The sequence below is a fragment of the Scardinius erythrophthalmus genome (genome assembly GCF_964197995.2).
Source record: "Scardinius erythrophthalmus genome assembly, chromosome: 7".
NCBI lineage: Eukaryota > Metazoa > Chordata > Actinopteri > Cypriniformes > Leuciscidae > Scardinius > Scardinius erythrophthalmus.
The window spans coordinates 39,448,585-39,462,780 of NC_138227.1; positions in this window are offsets into that span (position 1 = coordinate 39,448,585).

The window sequence follows — 14,196 nt, forward strand, 5'->3', positions numbered from 1 at the left end:
GGTGGTAGGAACCAGCGATCTATTGCACCACTTTGCATACCTTGTTTATTCCTTTAGCCTGCCATCCAGATAGTAAATATGCACTTGCTTTTTGCAATTCATCCATTGGGTTATTATGGAATCAAACTAATCAAGAGTTCTAGACTTTGACGGGTTCTTCTTATTTGCTTTCATATTACTGTTCTCATGATTGCTGTATGAGATTTTTATAGACAACTATGCCTAGGGCCTTGAAGTTCTATCACACCACATGTAGCCACTTATATGTTTTCTTACTTGTCATATGTAACTCTTTAGGTATTTACAACGATTAAAGTGTAAAAATTAATTGTAAGAAAAAGTTTATATTAGTTCAAGTTTGCTCTGTGTGGATGTATTGTTCTGTTCCAGTGATGTTCTATTACTAAACCTTGAAGGGAAAAGATATCACCTATGGGGTCAAAGCCTGTTCCCCAATGGTATCTGATGAAGCCTTTGCTGGAGGCATATATACCCCTCGAGTCCCAGCAAGTTTTCACCAAGGTGGTAGGACCCAGCGATCCATTGCACCATTTTGCATACCTTGTTTATTCGTGTAGCCTGCCATCCAGATAGTAAATATGCACTTGCTTTTTGCAATTCATCCATTGGGTTATTATGGAATCAAACTACTTAAGAGTTCTAGACTTTGACGAGTTCTTCTTATTTGCGTTCATATTATTGTTCTCATGATTGCTGTATGAGATTTTTATAGACAACTATGCCTAGGGCCTTGAAGTTCTATCACACCACATGTAGCCACTTATATGTTTTCTTACTTGGCATATGTAACTCTTGTAACGGAAAGCAGATGATCAGGTCTGCCTTTTTGTTGATTAATCAAATCTAATCAACAAACAAAAGGTACTGATTAACCCCTCAAAACAAAACAACAGTGTTAGCAGATGCTCGGTCAGGTCCCCTGAGTTAATCTCATCAACTCGAGAAGATATTCACACTGAAAAGGAAGGACAAAGTTCGCCACGCGGTTCCACGTGTGCACGACTCTGCATACACACACACAAAACACAGACTCCTTATCATGCCCGACCACTTGTGGTCAAAAGTACCTTTTTAAAATATTTAAAATGTATTTCTTGCTGTGCTTATGATCCTTATACCCGAAATACGATATCTATAAGCTTTATTGATATGTAATCAGTTTAATATGCATGTAATCACGAGAAATCCTGTTTCTTTGTGTTGTTGACTAACAGAATTGCCATTCGCGGTATTGTTTTGTTCAGAAGAACACAACGGTGTTGAATATTTAGCACAGAATATTAGAGGATGCATTATTTGATTAATACCAGTTTTATAAATGTTTATGAACGAAGTTTATTCCGCCAAAATTAGTTAGAAGAGTCATGTATTGTGGTCATGTCCTTTCCAAATGAAAGGACATGACCACAATACGTCCTCCCAGGCGATTGGGTCACGCACACAAGGGGGCGTGACTTTAGCTCCTTCAAAACACAGCGGGCTCTCTCACCTCACTCTCTCACCTCGCTCTCATCCTTCCTCCTCTTCTCCCGGCGCGACGCTTCCCCGAGGAACATCCCGGAAGGCCTCGGACAAACACATGTTTGAGTCGTAGCAGCCGTTCCATTGAGACCTTCTTAAGCTTCCCACGACGCCGGAAGACGCAGCACAAACAGGACAGAGGACACGCTTCCTGCCTTTAAGCATCACTCGAAAGAGAACAAACTTACAAGTAACGTATATCTCTCTAAAAGCTGATTCCTGGTGCCTCGTGAAATTAAGTTTTCTGTCTACAATAATTACCAGCTACTCTCTCTCTCTTTTTTTTTATTATTTATTTGATTGGGACAGTGCAATTTAATGAACATAACATGGAGTACATGCATGTAAAAAATGCCGGATTTTAGCCAAGGGCTAATTTCCATCCGTAGTCCCACGGGCTAGGATCACACAACTAACAAACACAGTACAGAATAAAATTTACATCTACAGTCAATTCGTAAACTTGCTAAATCCTATATACAATATTCACACAAGACTACCTTCAACTTCACAAACACTCATCCATATACACATCACAACATAAGGATTTTTTCACATTTTTAAAAAGGATAAAAGATACATACTAATGTGTGCAGCTTTGATTTGCCCATAGCCATTTTTTCAAGTAGACTTTAAACGAGCTATATGTATTACATTCTCTTAATGTTAGAGGAAGACTATTCCACAGGTTCCCACCCCGGACAGACAGGACCGTCTGACCGAAGGTGGTACGCCTGTGAGGTATAATCAAGTCTCCTCTAGAAGAGGCTCGTGTGGACCTCAGAGAATTTTCTTTGGATTTAATAAATTCCTTCAGAGGTGGCGGAGCGAGGGAGTGAAGAACCTTATATATCAGACAGGCCATTTTCAAATTAATCATATTTTGAAAATCTAATAATCTATGTTTTTTTAGCACTTGACAATGGTGGTGGGATAGCGGTTTTTTATCTAGTGTTTTTAATGCCTTTTTATACAGACTTTCTATGGTTTTAAGTGTTGTGGGGCAAGCAAGAGACCAGGTAGTCAAACAGTAATCAAAATGAGAAATAATCATCGAATAAAAATATGTTTTAACAGCACCCATAGTTAGATTATTTCTAATGTGCCTAAAATTTTGAAGATTAAATTTGACCACCTTTACGACTTTTTTTACATGACTTTTGAAACAAAGTGTTGAATCAAGGACTACCCCAAGATATTTGAATTCTGAAACCAGGCGAAGTTCCTCTCCGTTCAGGAAGACATTTGAGCTGCGTACTTCGACGTGACGTTTTGAGAAGTACATGCACACAGTTTTTCTGGTGTTCAACATGAGGCATGAATTCCTGAGCCAGTCCTGCACATAAGATAGTGCAGCTGTGAGATCAGCAGCTGCTTGTTGAATGGTTTTTGCTTGAGTGTAAATTACTGCGTCATCCGCATACATCTGCGAGAAGACGTTTGGACATGAGTTTGGTAGGTTATTGATGAAAAGAGAGAACAGAACCGGCCCAAGAACAGACCCCTGCGGGACACCAACTCCAGATTCTAAACAAGGAGATTTGACACCATCTACTACCACGTACTGTTTCCTGTGGGACAGATAGGATTTAAACCATAAAAGTGCTTGATCAGAGATGTTAAATTGAGTCAACCTGGAAATTAAAATCTGATGGTTAACAGAGTCAAAGGCTTTCTTCAAATCTAAGAAGACAGCCCCGACACAAGGACTCTTGTCAAGCAGACCTTTTATGTTTTCTGTTAACACACACAGGGCACTATCGGTGGAGTGATGGGTCCGAAAACCGAACTGTAGTGGATGTAGTGAAGGTTGGACATTTTCCAGATGAGCAGTCATCTGTCTGACTACCCACTTCTCTGCTATTTTTGATATAACGGGAAGTATGCTAATAGGTCTATAATTAGACATGTCTGTTGTAGCACCTGATTTAAGTATTGGTATCACTGCAGCCACTTTCCAATCTGCAGGGACTATAGAGTGGTTAAAGGACATATTAAGAAGATGGGTTATTGGACGTATTAAATAATCCTTATACTCTTTAAAAAAATGTGTATTAAGGCCAAATGCATCAAGAGCTTTTGACATTTTCATGCCATCAATAATTTTTGTAACTTCATAGTCTGAGATTTCAATGATTTTAAATACAGGCTGATGTGGATCAGAGATATTGTCGGAACACAGAGATGGATCAAAATGCTGCGTAATCTCTTTCACAGACTTTATAAAGAAACTGTTAAAATTGGTGGCTATGGAAACTGGATCTTTAATAATTGAATCATTAATTTGAAGCTCCATTTCCTTATTGTTTTTATTTAGATGTCTACCAAGCAGTTTGTTTAGATTTTGCCATACTAACTTTCCATTGCCGTTTGCATTCTCTATTATTTTAATGAAAAAATTAGCTTTGGCCTGTCTCAGACTGCGTGTTACCTTATTTCGTATATGGGTAAACCTTTGACGGTCTGTTGTTAAACCTGATTTTAAAAATTGCTTTAATATCAGGTCTCTAGCTGACATTAGATTTTTACATTCTTTGTTCAGCCATGGCAAATGACACCTTTTTTTACATTTATATCTTCCTCTGCTTGAATGGGTTGAGATAACATCCTTCAGAGATTTAAGAAATTTACTGGTACATAATTCAGGATTGTCATCATACAGAATTGTATCCCATTCCAGTGATGACAGGGCTGTTGCCACATTTTGTCGTTGGCTGTTAGGTATAAATTCATAAGGAGACCTGTTATTTGTGGGGTTAAGGAAATCATTATTAACCCTCAACTTGGACAATTTCCTAGAAAAAAGTATAATATTATGATCTGAGAGACCAGTCAGGAAATTGTATGATCTAATTATCCTTTCAGGTCTGTTGCTGAAAAGTAGATCTATTTTAGTTTTAGAGTGTTTCGTTATCCTTGTTGGATGCTGAACAAGTTGGGAAAAATTAAGATTTTCCATCGTATGCTTTAGTGTTTTCCTATCTTTTTTACAGTCCCAGTTCACATTAAAATCTCCAATTACAATAACTTCATTAGACTTGTTATATGTTGTATGATGTTTAAGTAGTGCCTGCAGTTGTTCATAGAAGTCAACTTTGGCTGATGGTGGACGGTAAAGGCAAACCAGAGTAAAACTCATCTCTGCAGAGAGGGAAATTTTAATTGAAACATTTTCTATTTTGATCTCACTTGGCACACTTAGTTGTAAACACTTCAAATTATTTTTCACATACAGCAGTACACCCCCACCTCTTCCTTTACCTCTGTCCCTTCTAAACACATTATAATCAGGGAAAACAACACCAGCTTCAGGGGATGATTCTTTAAGCCAAGTTTCTGATAGGCCTAATATATCAATATTTGAATTCCTGAGAATATGGTCCAGTTGTTCACGTTTAGGGAGCATACTGCGTATGTTGAGGTGAGCACAAAGAAGCCCTTTTGGCCTATTTTTATTGTCCCATATTAATTTAGCCTGGTTTAATGTATTAAAAATATTTGTCTCTCGATATCTTCTCATTACATAATTTCTAATCTTTTTAATAACTTGGCAGGAGTTTGGTGCAGTCTGAGTGCAGCCAGGTACGAACCCATTATGGATCTCAGACGTAGGTGGCGTTGTTTCCAATTCCGCTGTCATGTTGACATCCAATGCCACATGACCATCGATGCATGCTGTAGTTGTTTGTAGCCTCTTAGCCAATACACTAGCAGCAGTAGCCCCCACTGCCGCCATGTCTGATGTATCGAGGGCTATTGCAGACTGCATCTCCGCTGTCAATCCTCCCTCTGCAATCCCGACTCCACCACGGCCCGAGGACCTCCCCGGCACACGTCCCAACGCGCCCACGGCAGTCCCAACAGGACCTCCGGCGCGTGGCAGCAGACACAGCACATCGCCCGTCAGGACGCCGGCCCCCACCTCCAGGCCCGCAGGTGAGTCTGAGCCAATGCCATAGTGGTCAGAGCAGCTGTTGGCGTCCAACGCAATGGTAGCCCGGAGTTCGCATTCCGCCAGTCTTTTGAGGGGTCCTGGACACTGGTGTATGTCCCCGGATAATAGTAGGGAGATGGCGATTATAAGCGTGCGGCTTTGAGGAATTTGTAAAGTACGTGCACTGCTTTTCCTGTTTTTAGTTGAGCAGTAGAGAGATGGGAAAATAAAAGTCGCAGCAACGGCGTGTCTCCCAAATCCAAAATGTTTATTGTTCAAAGTTTTGTGTGGAACTTGTAAGATTGCTCCCGGATATTTTTTGCCAGCACTGTAGTACTCGCATTGTGATGAGAAGCAGGCAGTGTCGTTGAGTCTATATCTTAAATAGTCCAAAAATAGCACATAAACAAGGAGCGCTATGACAACTCCCGTCGTACCTGCTGCGGCCATCTTGAGGATCCTTGAGGGGATCCTCTCTTTCTCTCTCTCTCCATATTTTCTCTCTTTTTCATTTAATTTATTTCTGATCACGTTATTTCTTCATGTTCTTGATTGTTTAAATGTTTGTTTTATTTGTATGCATTTTTACGTACGTTTATATTCGTAGCTCATAATCTCTAGTTTTACATTTTATTAAAATCCATAAAATACTTTTCACTGTCTCTGTGTTTGAAAATTCACCTTATAAGTCAATGAATCTAAAAGATCCAATTATAAGCTACAAAGCTCGATCTAGACTACCTTGAGTAGTTATTAATTCATAAACTCAGAAAGTTTGATGTTCGTGGCCAGAAGACAAAACTTTAGTGGAGTTTGTGAATACCCCCTTCTTAACTGTACTGACCTTACATCTACTCGCTGGCCGAGTTAAAGGTTGGTCAGACCAGTTACAGAACAAGGTAATCTCGATAATTGATAAAATAAATGTACATGCGACTTATGAATTATGACCATGAGTCATAAATATTAATATTCCCAGAATTCCCCATATTCTTGAGCTAATTCATATTTACCCAGAGTCGAATTCGTTACACTCTTTAGGTATTTACAACGATTAAAGTGTGAAAATTACTTGTAAGAAAAAGTTTATATTAGTTCAAGTTTGCCCTGTGTGGATGTATTGTTCTGTTCCAGTGATGTTCTATTACTAAACCTTGAAGGGAAAAGATATCACCTATGGGGTCAAAGCCTGTTCCCCAATGGTATCTGATGGAGCCTTTGCTGGAGGCATATATACCCCTCGAGTCCCAGCAAGTTTTCACCAAGGTAGTAGGACCCAGCGATCCATTGCACCACTTTGCATACCTTGTTTATTTGTGTAGCCTGCCATCCAGATAGTAAATATGCACTTGCTTTTTGCAATTCATCCATTGGGTTATTATGGAATCAAACTAATCAAGAGTTCTAGACTTTGACGGGTTCTTCTTATTTGTTTTCATGTTGCTGTTCTCATGATTGCTGTATGAGATTTTTATAGACAATTATGCCTAGGGCCTTGAAGTTCTATCACTCCACATATAGCCACTTATATGTTTTCTTACTTGGCATATGTAACTCTTTAGGTATTTACAGCACCACTGGTCACTATATGATTAAAGTGTGAAAATGAATCTTAAGAAGAAGTTTATATTAGTTCAAGTTTGCTCTGTTTGGATGTATTGTTCTGTTCCAGTGATGTTCTATTACTAAACCTTGAAGGGAAAAGATATCACCTATGGGGTCAAAGCCTGTTCCCCAATGGTATCTGCTGAAGCCTTTGCTGGAGGCATATATACCCCTCTGGTCCCAGCAAGTATTCACCAAGGTGGTAGGACTCAGCGATCCATTGCACCACTTTGCATACCTTGTTTATTCCCTTAGCCTGCCATCCAGATAGTAAATATGCACTTGCTTTTTGCAATTCATCCATTGGGTTATTATGGAATCAAACTAATCAAGAGTTCTAGACTTTGACGAGTTCTTCTTATTTGCTTTCATGTTGCTGTTCTCATGATTGCTGTATGAGATTTTTATAGACAACTATGCCTAGGGCCTTGAAGTTCTATCACACCACATGTAGCCACTTATATGTTTTCTTACTTGGCATATGTAACTCTTTAGGTATTTACAACGATTAAAGTGTACAAATTAATTGTAAGAAGAAATTTATATTAGTTCAAGTTTGCTCTGTGTGGATGTATTGTTCTGTTCCAGTGATGTTCTATTACTAAACCTTGAAGGGAAAAGATATCACCTATGGGGTCAAAGCCTGTTCCCCAATGGTATCTGCTGAAGTCTTTGCAAGAGACATATATACCCCTCGGGTCCCAGCAAGTTTTCACCAAGGTGGTAGGACCCAGCGATCCATTTCGCCCCTTTGCATACCTTGTTTATTCGTGTAGCCTGCCCTCCAGATAACAAATATGCACTTGCTTTGCAATTCATCCATTGGGTTATTATGGAATCAAACTAATCAAGAGTTCTAGACTTTGACGGGTTCTTCTTATTTGCTTTCATGTTGCTGTGCTCATGATTGCTGTATGAGATTTTTATAGACAACTATGCCTAGGGCCTTGAAGTTCTATCACACCACATGTAGCAATTTATATGTTTTCTTACTTGGCATATGTAACTCTTTAGGTATTTACAACACCACTGGTCACTATATGATAAAAGTGTAAAAATTAATTGTAAGAAAAAGTTTATATTAGTTCAAGTTTGCTCTGTGTGGATGTATTGTTCTATTCCAGTGATGTTCTATTACTAAACCTTGAAGGGAAAATATATCACCTATGGGGTCAAAGCCTGTTCCCCAATGGTATCTGATGAAGTCTTTGCTGGAGGCATATATACCCCTCGAGTCCCAGCAAGTTTTCACCAAGGTGGTAGGACCCAGCGATCTATTGCACCACTTTGCATACCTTGTTTATTCGTGTAGCCTGCCATCCAGATAGTAAATATGCACTTGCTTTTTGCAATTCATCCATTGGGTTATTATGGAATCAAACTAATCAAGAGTTCTAGACTTTGACGGGTTCTTCTTATTTGTTTTCATGTTGCTGTTCTCATGATTGCTGTATGAGATTTTTATAGACAATTATGCCTAGGGCCTTGACGTTCTATCACTCCACATATAGCCACTTATATGTTTTCTTACTTGGCATATGTAACTCTGTAGGTATTTACAACACCACTGGTCACTATATGATTAAAGTGTGAAAATTAATCTTAAGAAGAAGTTTATATTAGTTCAAGTTTGCTCTGTGTGGATGTATTGTTCTGTTCCAGTGATGTTCTATTACTAAACCTTGAAGGGAAAAGATATCACCTATGGGGTCAAAGCCTGTTCCCCAATGGTATCTGCTGAAGCCTTTGCTGGAGGCATATATACCCCTCTGGTCCCAGCAAGTTTTCACCAAGGTGGTAGGACCCAGCGATCCATTGCACCACTTTGCATACCTTGTTTATTTCTTTAGCCTGCCATCCAGATAGTAAATATGCACTTGCTTTTTGCAATTCATCACTTGGGTTATTATGGAATCAAAGTAATCAAGAGTTCTAGACTTCGACGGGTTCTTCTTATTTGCTTTCATATTACTGTTCTCATGATTGCTGTATGAGATTTTTATAGACAACTATGCCTAGGGCCTTGAAGTTCTATCACACCACATGTAGCCACTTATATGTTTTCTTACTTGGCATATGTAACTCTGTAGGTATTTACAACACCACTGGTCACTATATGATAAAAGTGTGAAAATTAATCGTAAGAAGTTTACATTAGTTCAAGTTTGCTCTGTGTGGATGTATTGTTCTGTTCCAGTGATGTTCTATTACTAAACCTTGAAGGGAAAAGATATCACCTATGGGGTCAAAGCCTGTTCCCCAATGGTATCTGCTGAAGTCTTTGCAAGAGACATATATACCCCTCAGGTCCCAGCAAGTTTTCACCAAGGTGGTAGGACCCAGCGATCCATTTCGCCCCTTTGCATACCTTGTTTATTCGTGTAGCCTGCCCTCCAGATAACAAATATGCACTTGCTTTGCAATTCATCCATTGGGTTATTATGGAATCAAACTAATCAAGAGTTCTAGACTTTGACGGGTTCTTCTTATTTGCTTTCATGTTGCTGTGCTCATGATTGCTGTATGAGATTTTTATAGACAACTATGCCTAGGGCCGTGAAGTTCTATCACACCACATGTAGCAATTTATATGTTTTCTTACTTGGCATATGTAACTCTTTAGGTATTTACAACACCACTGGTCACTATATGATAAAAGTGTAAAAATTAATTGTAAGAAAAAGTTTATATTAGTTCAAGTTTGCTCTGTGTGGATGTATTGTTCTATTCCAGTGATGTTCTATTACTAAACCTTGAAGGGAAAAGATATCACCTATGGGGTCAAAGCCTGTTCCCCAATGGTATCTGATGGAGCCTTTGCTGGAGGCATATATACCCCTCGAGTCCCAGCAAGTTTTCACCAAGGTAGTAGGACCCAGCGATCCATTGCACCACTTTGCATACCTTGTTTATTTGTGTAGCCTGCCATCCAGATAGTAAATATGCACTTGCTTTTTGCAATTCATCCATTGGGTTATTATGGAATCAAACTAATCAAGAGTTCTAGACTTTGACAAGTTCTTCTTATTTGTTTTCATGTTGCTGTTCTCATGATTGCTGTATGAGATTTTTATAGACAACTATGCCTAGGGCCTTGAAGTTCTATAACTCCACATATAGCCACTTGTATTTACAGCACCACTGGTCACTATATGATTAAAGTGTGAAAATGAATCTTAAGAAGAAGTTTATATTAGTTCAAATTTGCTCTGTGTGGATGTATTGTTCTGTTCCAGTGATGTTCTATTACTAAACCTTGAAGGGAAAAGATATCACCTATGGGGTCAAAGCCTGTTCCCCAATGGTATCTGCTGAAGCCTTTGCTGGAGACATATATACCCCTCTGGTCCCAGCAAGTTTTCACCAAGGTGGTAGGACCCAGCGATCCATTGCACCACTTTGCATACCTTGTTTATTCCTTTAGCCTGCCATCCAGATAGTAAATATGCACTTGCTTTTTGCAATTCATCCATTGGGTTATTATGGAATCAAACTAATCAAGAGTTCTAGACTTTGACGGGTTCTTCTTATTTGCTTTCATATTACTGTTCTCATGATTGCTGTATGAGATTTTTATAGACAACTATGCCTAGGGCCTTGAAGTTCTATCACACCACATGTAGCCACTTATATGTTTTCTTACTTGGCATATGTAACTCTGTAGGTATTTACAACACCACTGGTCACTATATGATAAAAGTGTGAAAATTAATCGTAAGAAGTTTACATTAGTTCAAGTTTGCTCTGTGTGGATGTATTGTTCTGTTCCAGTGATGTTCTATTACTAAACCTTGAAAGGAAAAGATATCACCTATGGGGTCAAAGCCTGTTCCCCAGTGGTATCTGCTGAAGTCTTTGCAAGAGACATATATACCCCTCGGGTCCCAGCAAGTTTTCACCAAGGTGGTAGGACCCAGCGATCCATTTCGCCCCTTTGCATACCTTGTTTATTCGTGTAGCCTGCCCTCCAGATAACAAATATGCACTTGCTTTGCAATTCATCTATTGGGTTATTATGGAATCAAACTAATCAAGAGTTCTAGACTTTGACGGGTTCTTCTTATTTGCTTTCATGTTGTTGTGCTCATGATTGCTGTATGAGATTTTTATAGACAACTATGCCTAGGGCCTTGAAGTTGTATCACACCACATGTAGCAATTTATATGTTTTCTTACTTGGCATATGTAACTCTTTAGGTATTTACAACACCACTGGTCACTATATGATAAAAGTGTAAAAATTAATTGTAAGAAAAAGTTTATATTAGTTCAAGTTTGCTCTGTGTGGATGTATTGTTCTATTCCAGTGATGTTCTATTACTAAACCTTGAAGGGAAAAGATATCACCTATGGGGTCAAAGCCTGTTCCCCAATGGTATCTGATGAAGCCTTTGCTGGAGGCATATATACCCCTCTAGTCCCAGCAAGTTTTCACCAAGGTGGTAGGACCCAGCGATCTATTGCACCACTTTGCATACCTTGTTTATTCGTGTAGCCTGCCATCCAGATAGTAAATATGCACTTGCTTTTTGCAATTCATCCATTGGGTTATTATGGAATCAAACTAATCAAGAGTTCTAGACTTTGACGGGTTCTTCTTATTTGTTTTCATGTTGCTGTTCTCATGATTGCTGTATGAGATTTTTATAGACAATTATGCCTAGGGCCTTGAAGTTCTATCACTCCACATATAGCCACTTATATGTTTTCTTACTTGGCATATGTAACTCTTTAGGTATTTACAGCACCACTGGTCACTATATGATTAAAGTGTGAAAATGAATCTTAAGAAGAAGTTTATATTAGTTCAAGTTTGCTCTGTTTGGATGTATTGTTCTGTTCCAGTGATGTTCTATTACTAAACCTTGAAGGGAAAAGATATCACCTATGGGGTCAAAGCCTGTTCCCCAATGGTATCTGCTGAAGCCTTTGCTGGAGGCATATATACCCCTCTGGTCCCAGCAAGTATTCACCAAGGTGGTAGGACCCAGCGATCCATTGCACCACTTTGCATACCTTGTTTATTCCCTTAGCCTGCCATCCAGATAGTAAATATGCACTTGCTTTTTGCAATTCATCCATTGGGTTATTATGGAATCAAACTAATCAAGAGTTCTAGACTTTGACGAGTTCTTCTTATTTGCTTTCATGTTGCTGTTCTCATGATTGCTGTATGAGATTTTTATAGACAACTATGCCTAGGGCCTTGAAGTTCTATCACACCACATGTAGCCACTTATATGTTTTCTTACTTGGCATATGTAACTCTTTAGGTATTTACAGCACCACTGGTCACTATATGATTAAAGTGTGAAAATTAATCTTAAGAAGAAGTTTATATTAGTTCAAGTTTGCTCTGTGTGGATGTATTGTTCTGTTCCAGTGATGTTCTATTACTAAACCTTGAAGGGAAAAGATATCACCTATGGGGTCAAAGCCTGTTCCCCAATGGTATCTGCTGAAGCCTTTGCTGGAGGCATATATACCCCTCTGGTCCCAGCAAGTTTTCACCAAGGTGGTAGGACCCAGCGATCCATTGCACCACTTTGCATACTTTGTTTATTCCTTTAGCCTGCCATCCAGATAGTAAATATGCACTTGCTTTTTGCAATTCATCCATTGGGTTATTATGGAATCAAACTAATCAAGAGTTCTAGACTTTGACGAGTTCTTCTTATTTGCTTTCATATTACTGTTCTCATGATTGCTGTATGAGATTTTTATAGACAACTATGCCTAGGGCCTTGAAGTTCTATCACACCACATGTAGCCACTTATATGTTTTCTTACTTGGCATATGTAACTCTTTAGGTATTTACAACGATTAAAGTGTAAAAATTAATTGTAAGAAGAAATTTATATTAGTTCAAGTTTGCTCTGTGTGGATGTATTGTTCTGTTCCAGTGATGTTCTATTACTAAACCTTGAAGGGAAAAGATATCACCTATGGGGTCAAAGCCTGTTCCCCAATGGTATCTGCTGAAGCCTTTGCTGGAGGCATATATACCCCTCGAGTCCCAGCAAGTTTTCACCAAGGTGGTAGGACCCAGCGATCCATTGCACCATTTTGCATACCTTGTTTATTCGTGTAGCCTGCCATCCAGATATTAAATATGCACTTGCTTTTTGCAATTCATCCATTGGGTTATTATGGAATCAAACTAATCAAGAGTTCTAGACTTTGACGAGTTCTTCTTATTTGCTTTCATATTATTGTTCTCATGATTGCTGTATGAGATTTTTATAGACAACTATGCCTAGGGCCTTGAAGTTCTATCACACCACATGTAGCCACTTATATGTTTTCTTACTTGGCATATGTAACTCTTTAGGTATTTACAACGATTAAAGTGTGAAAATTAATTGTAAGAAAAAGTTTATATTAGTTCAAGTTTGCTCTGTGCGGATGTATTGTTCTGTTCCAGTGATGTTCTATTACTAAACCTTGAAGGGAAAAGATATCACCTATGGGGTCAAAGCCTGTTCCCCAATGGTATCTGATGAAGCCTTTGCTGGAGGCATATATACCCCTCGAGTCCCAGCAAGTTTTCACCAAGGTGGTAGGACCCAGCAATCCATTGCACCACTTTGCATACCTTGTTTATTTGTGTAGCCTGCCATCCAGATAGTAAATATGCACTTGCTTTTTGCAATTCATCCATTGGGTTATTATGGAATCAAACTAATCAAGAGTTCTAGACTTTGACGAGTTCTTCTTATTTGTTTTCATGTTGCTGTTCTCATGATTGCTGTATGAGATTTTTATAGACAACTATGCCTAGGGCCTTGAAGTTCTATCACTCCACATATAGCCACTTATATGTTTTCTTACTTGGCATATGTAACTCTTTAGGTATATACAGCACCACTGGTCACTATATGATTAAAGTGTGAAAATGAATCTTAAGAAGAAGTTTATATTAGTTCAAGTTTGCTCTGTGTGGATGTATTGTTCTGTTCCAGTGATGTTCTATTACTAAACCTTGAAGGGAAAAGATATCACCTATGGGGTCAAAGCCTTTTCCCCAATGGTATCTGATGAAGCCTTTGCTGGAGGGATATATACCCCTCGAGTCCCAGCAAGTTTTCACCAAGGTGGTAGGACCCAGCGATCT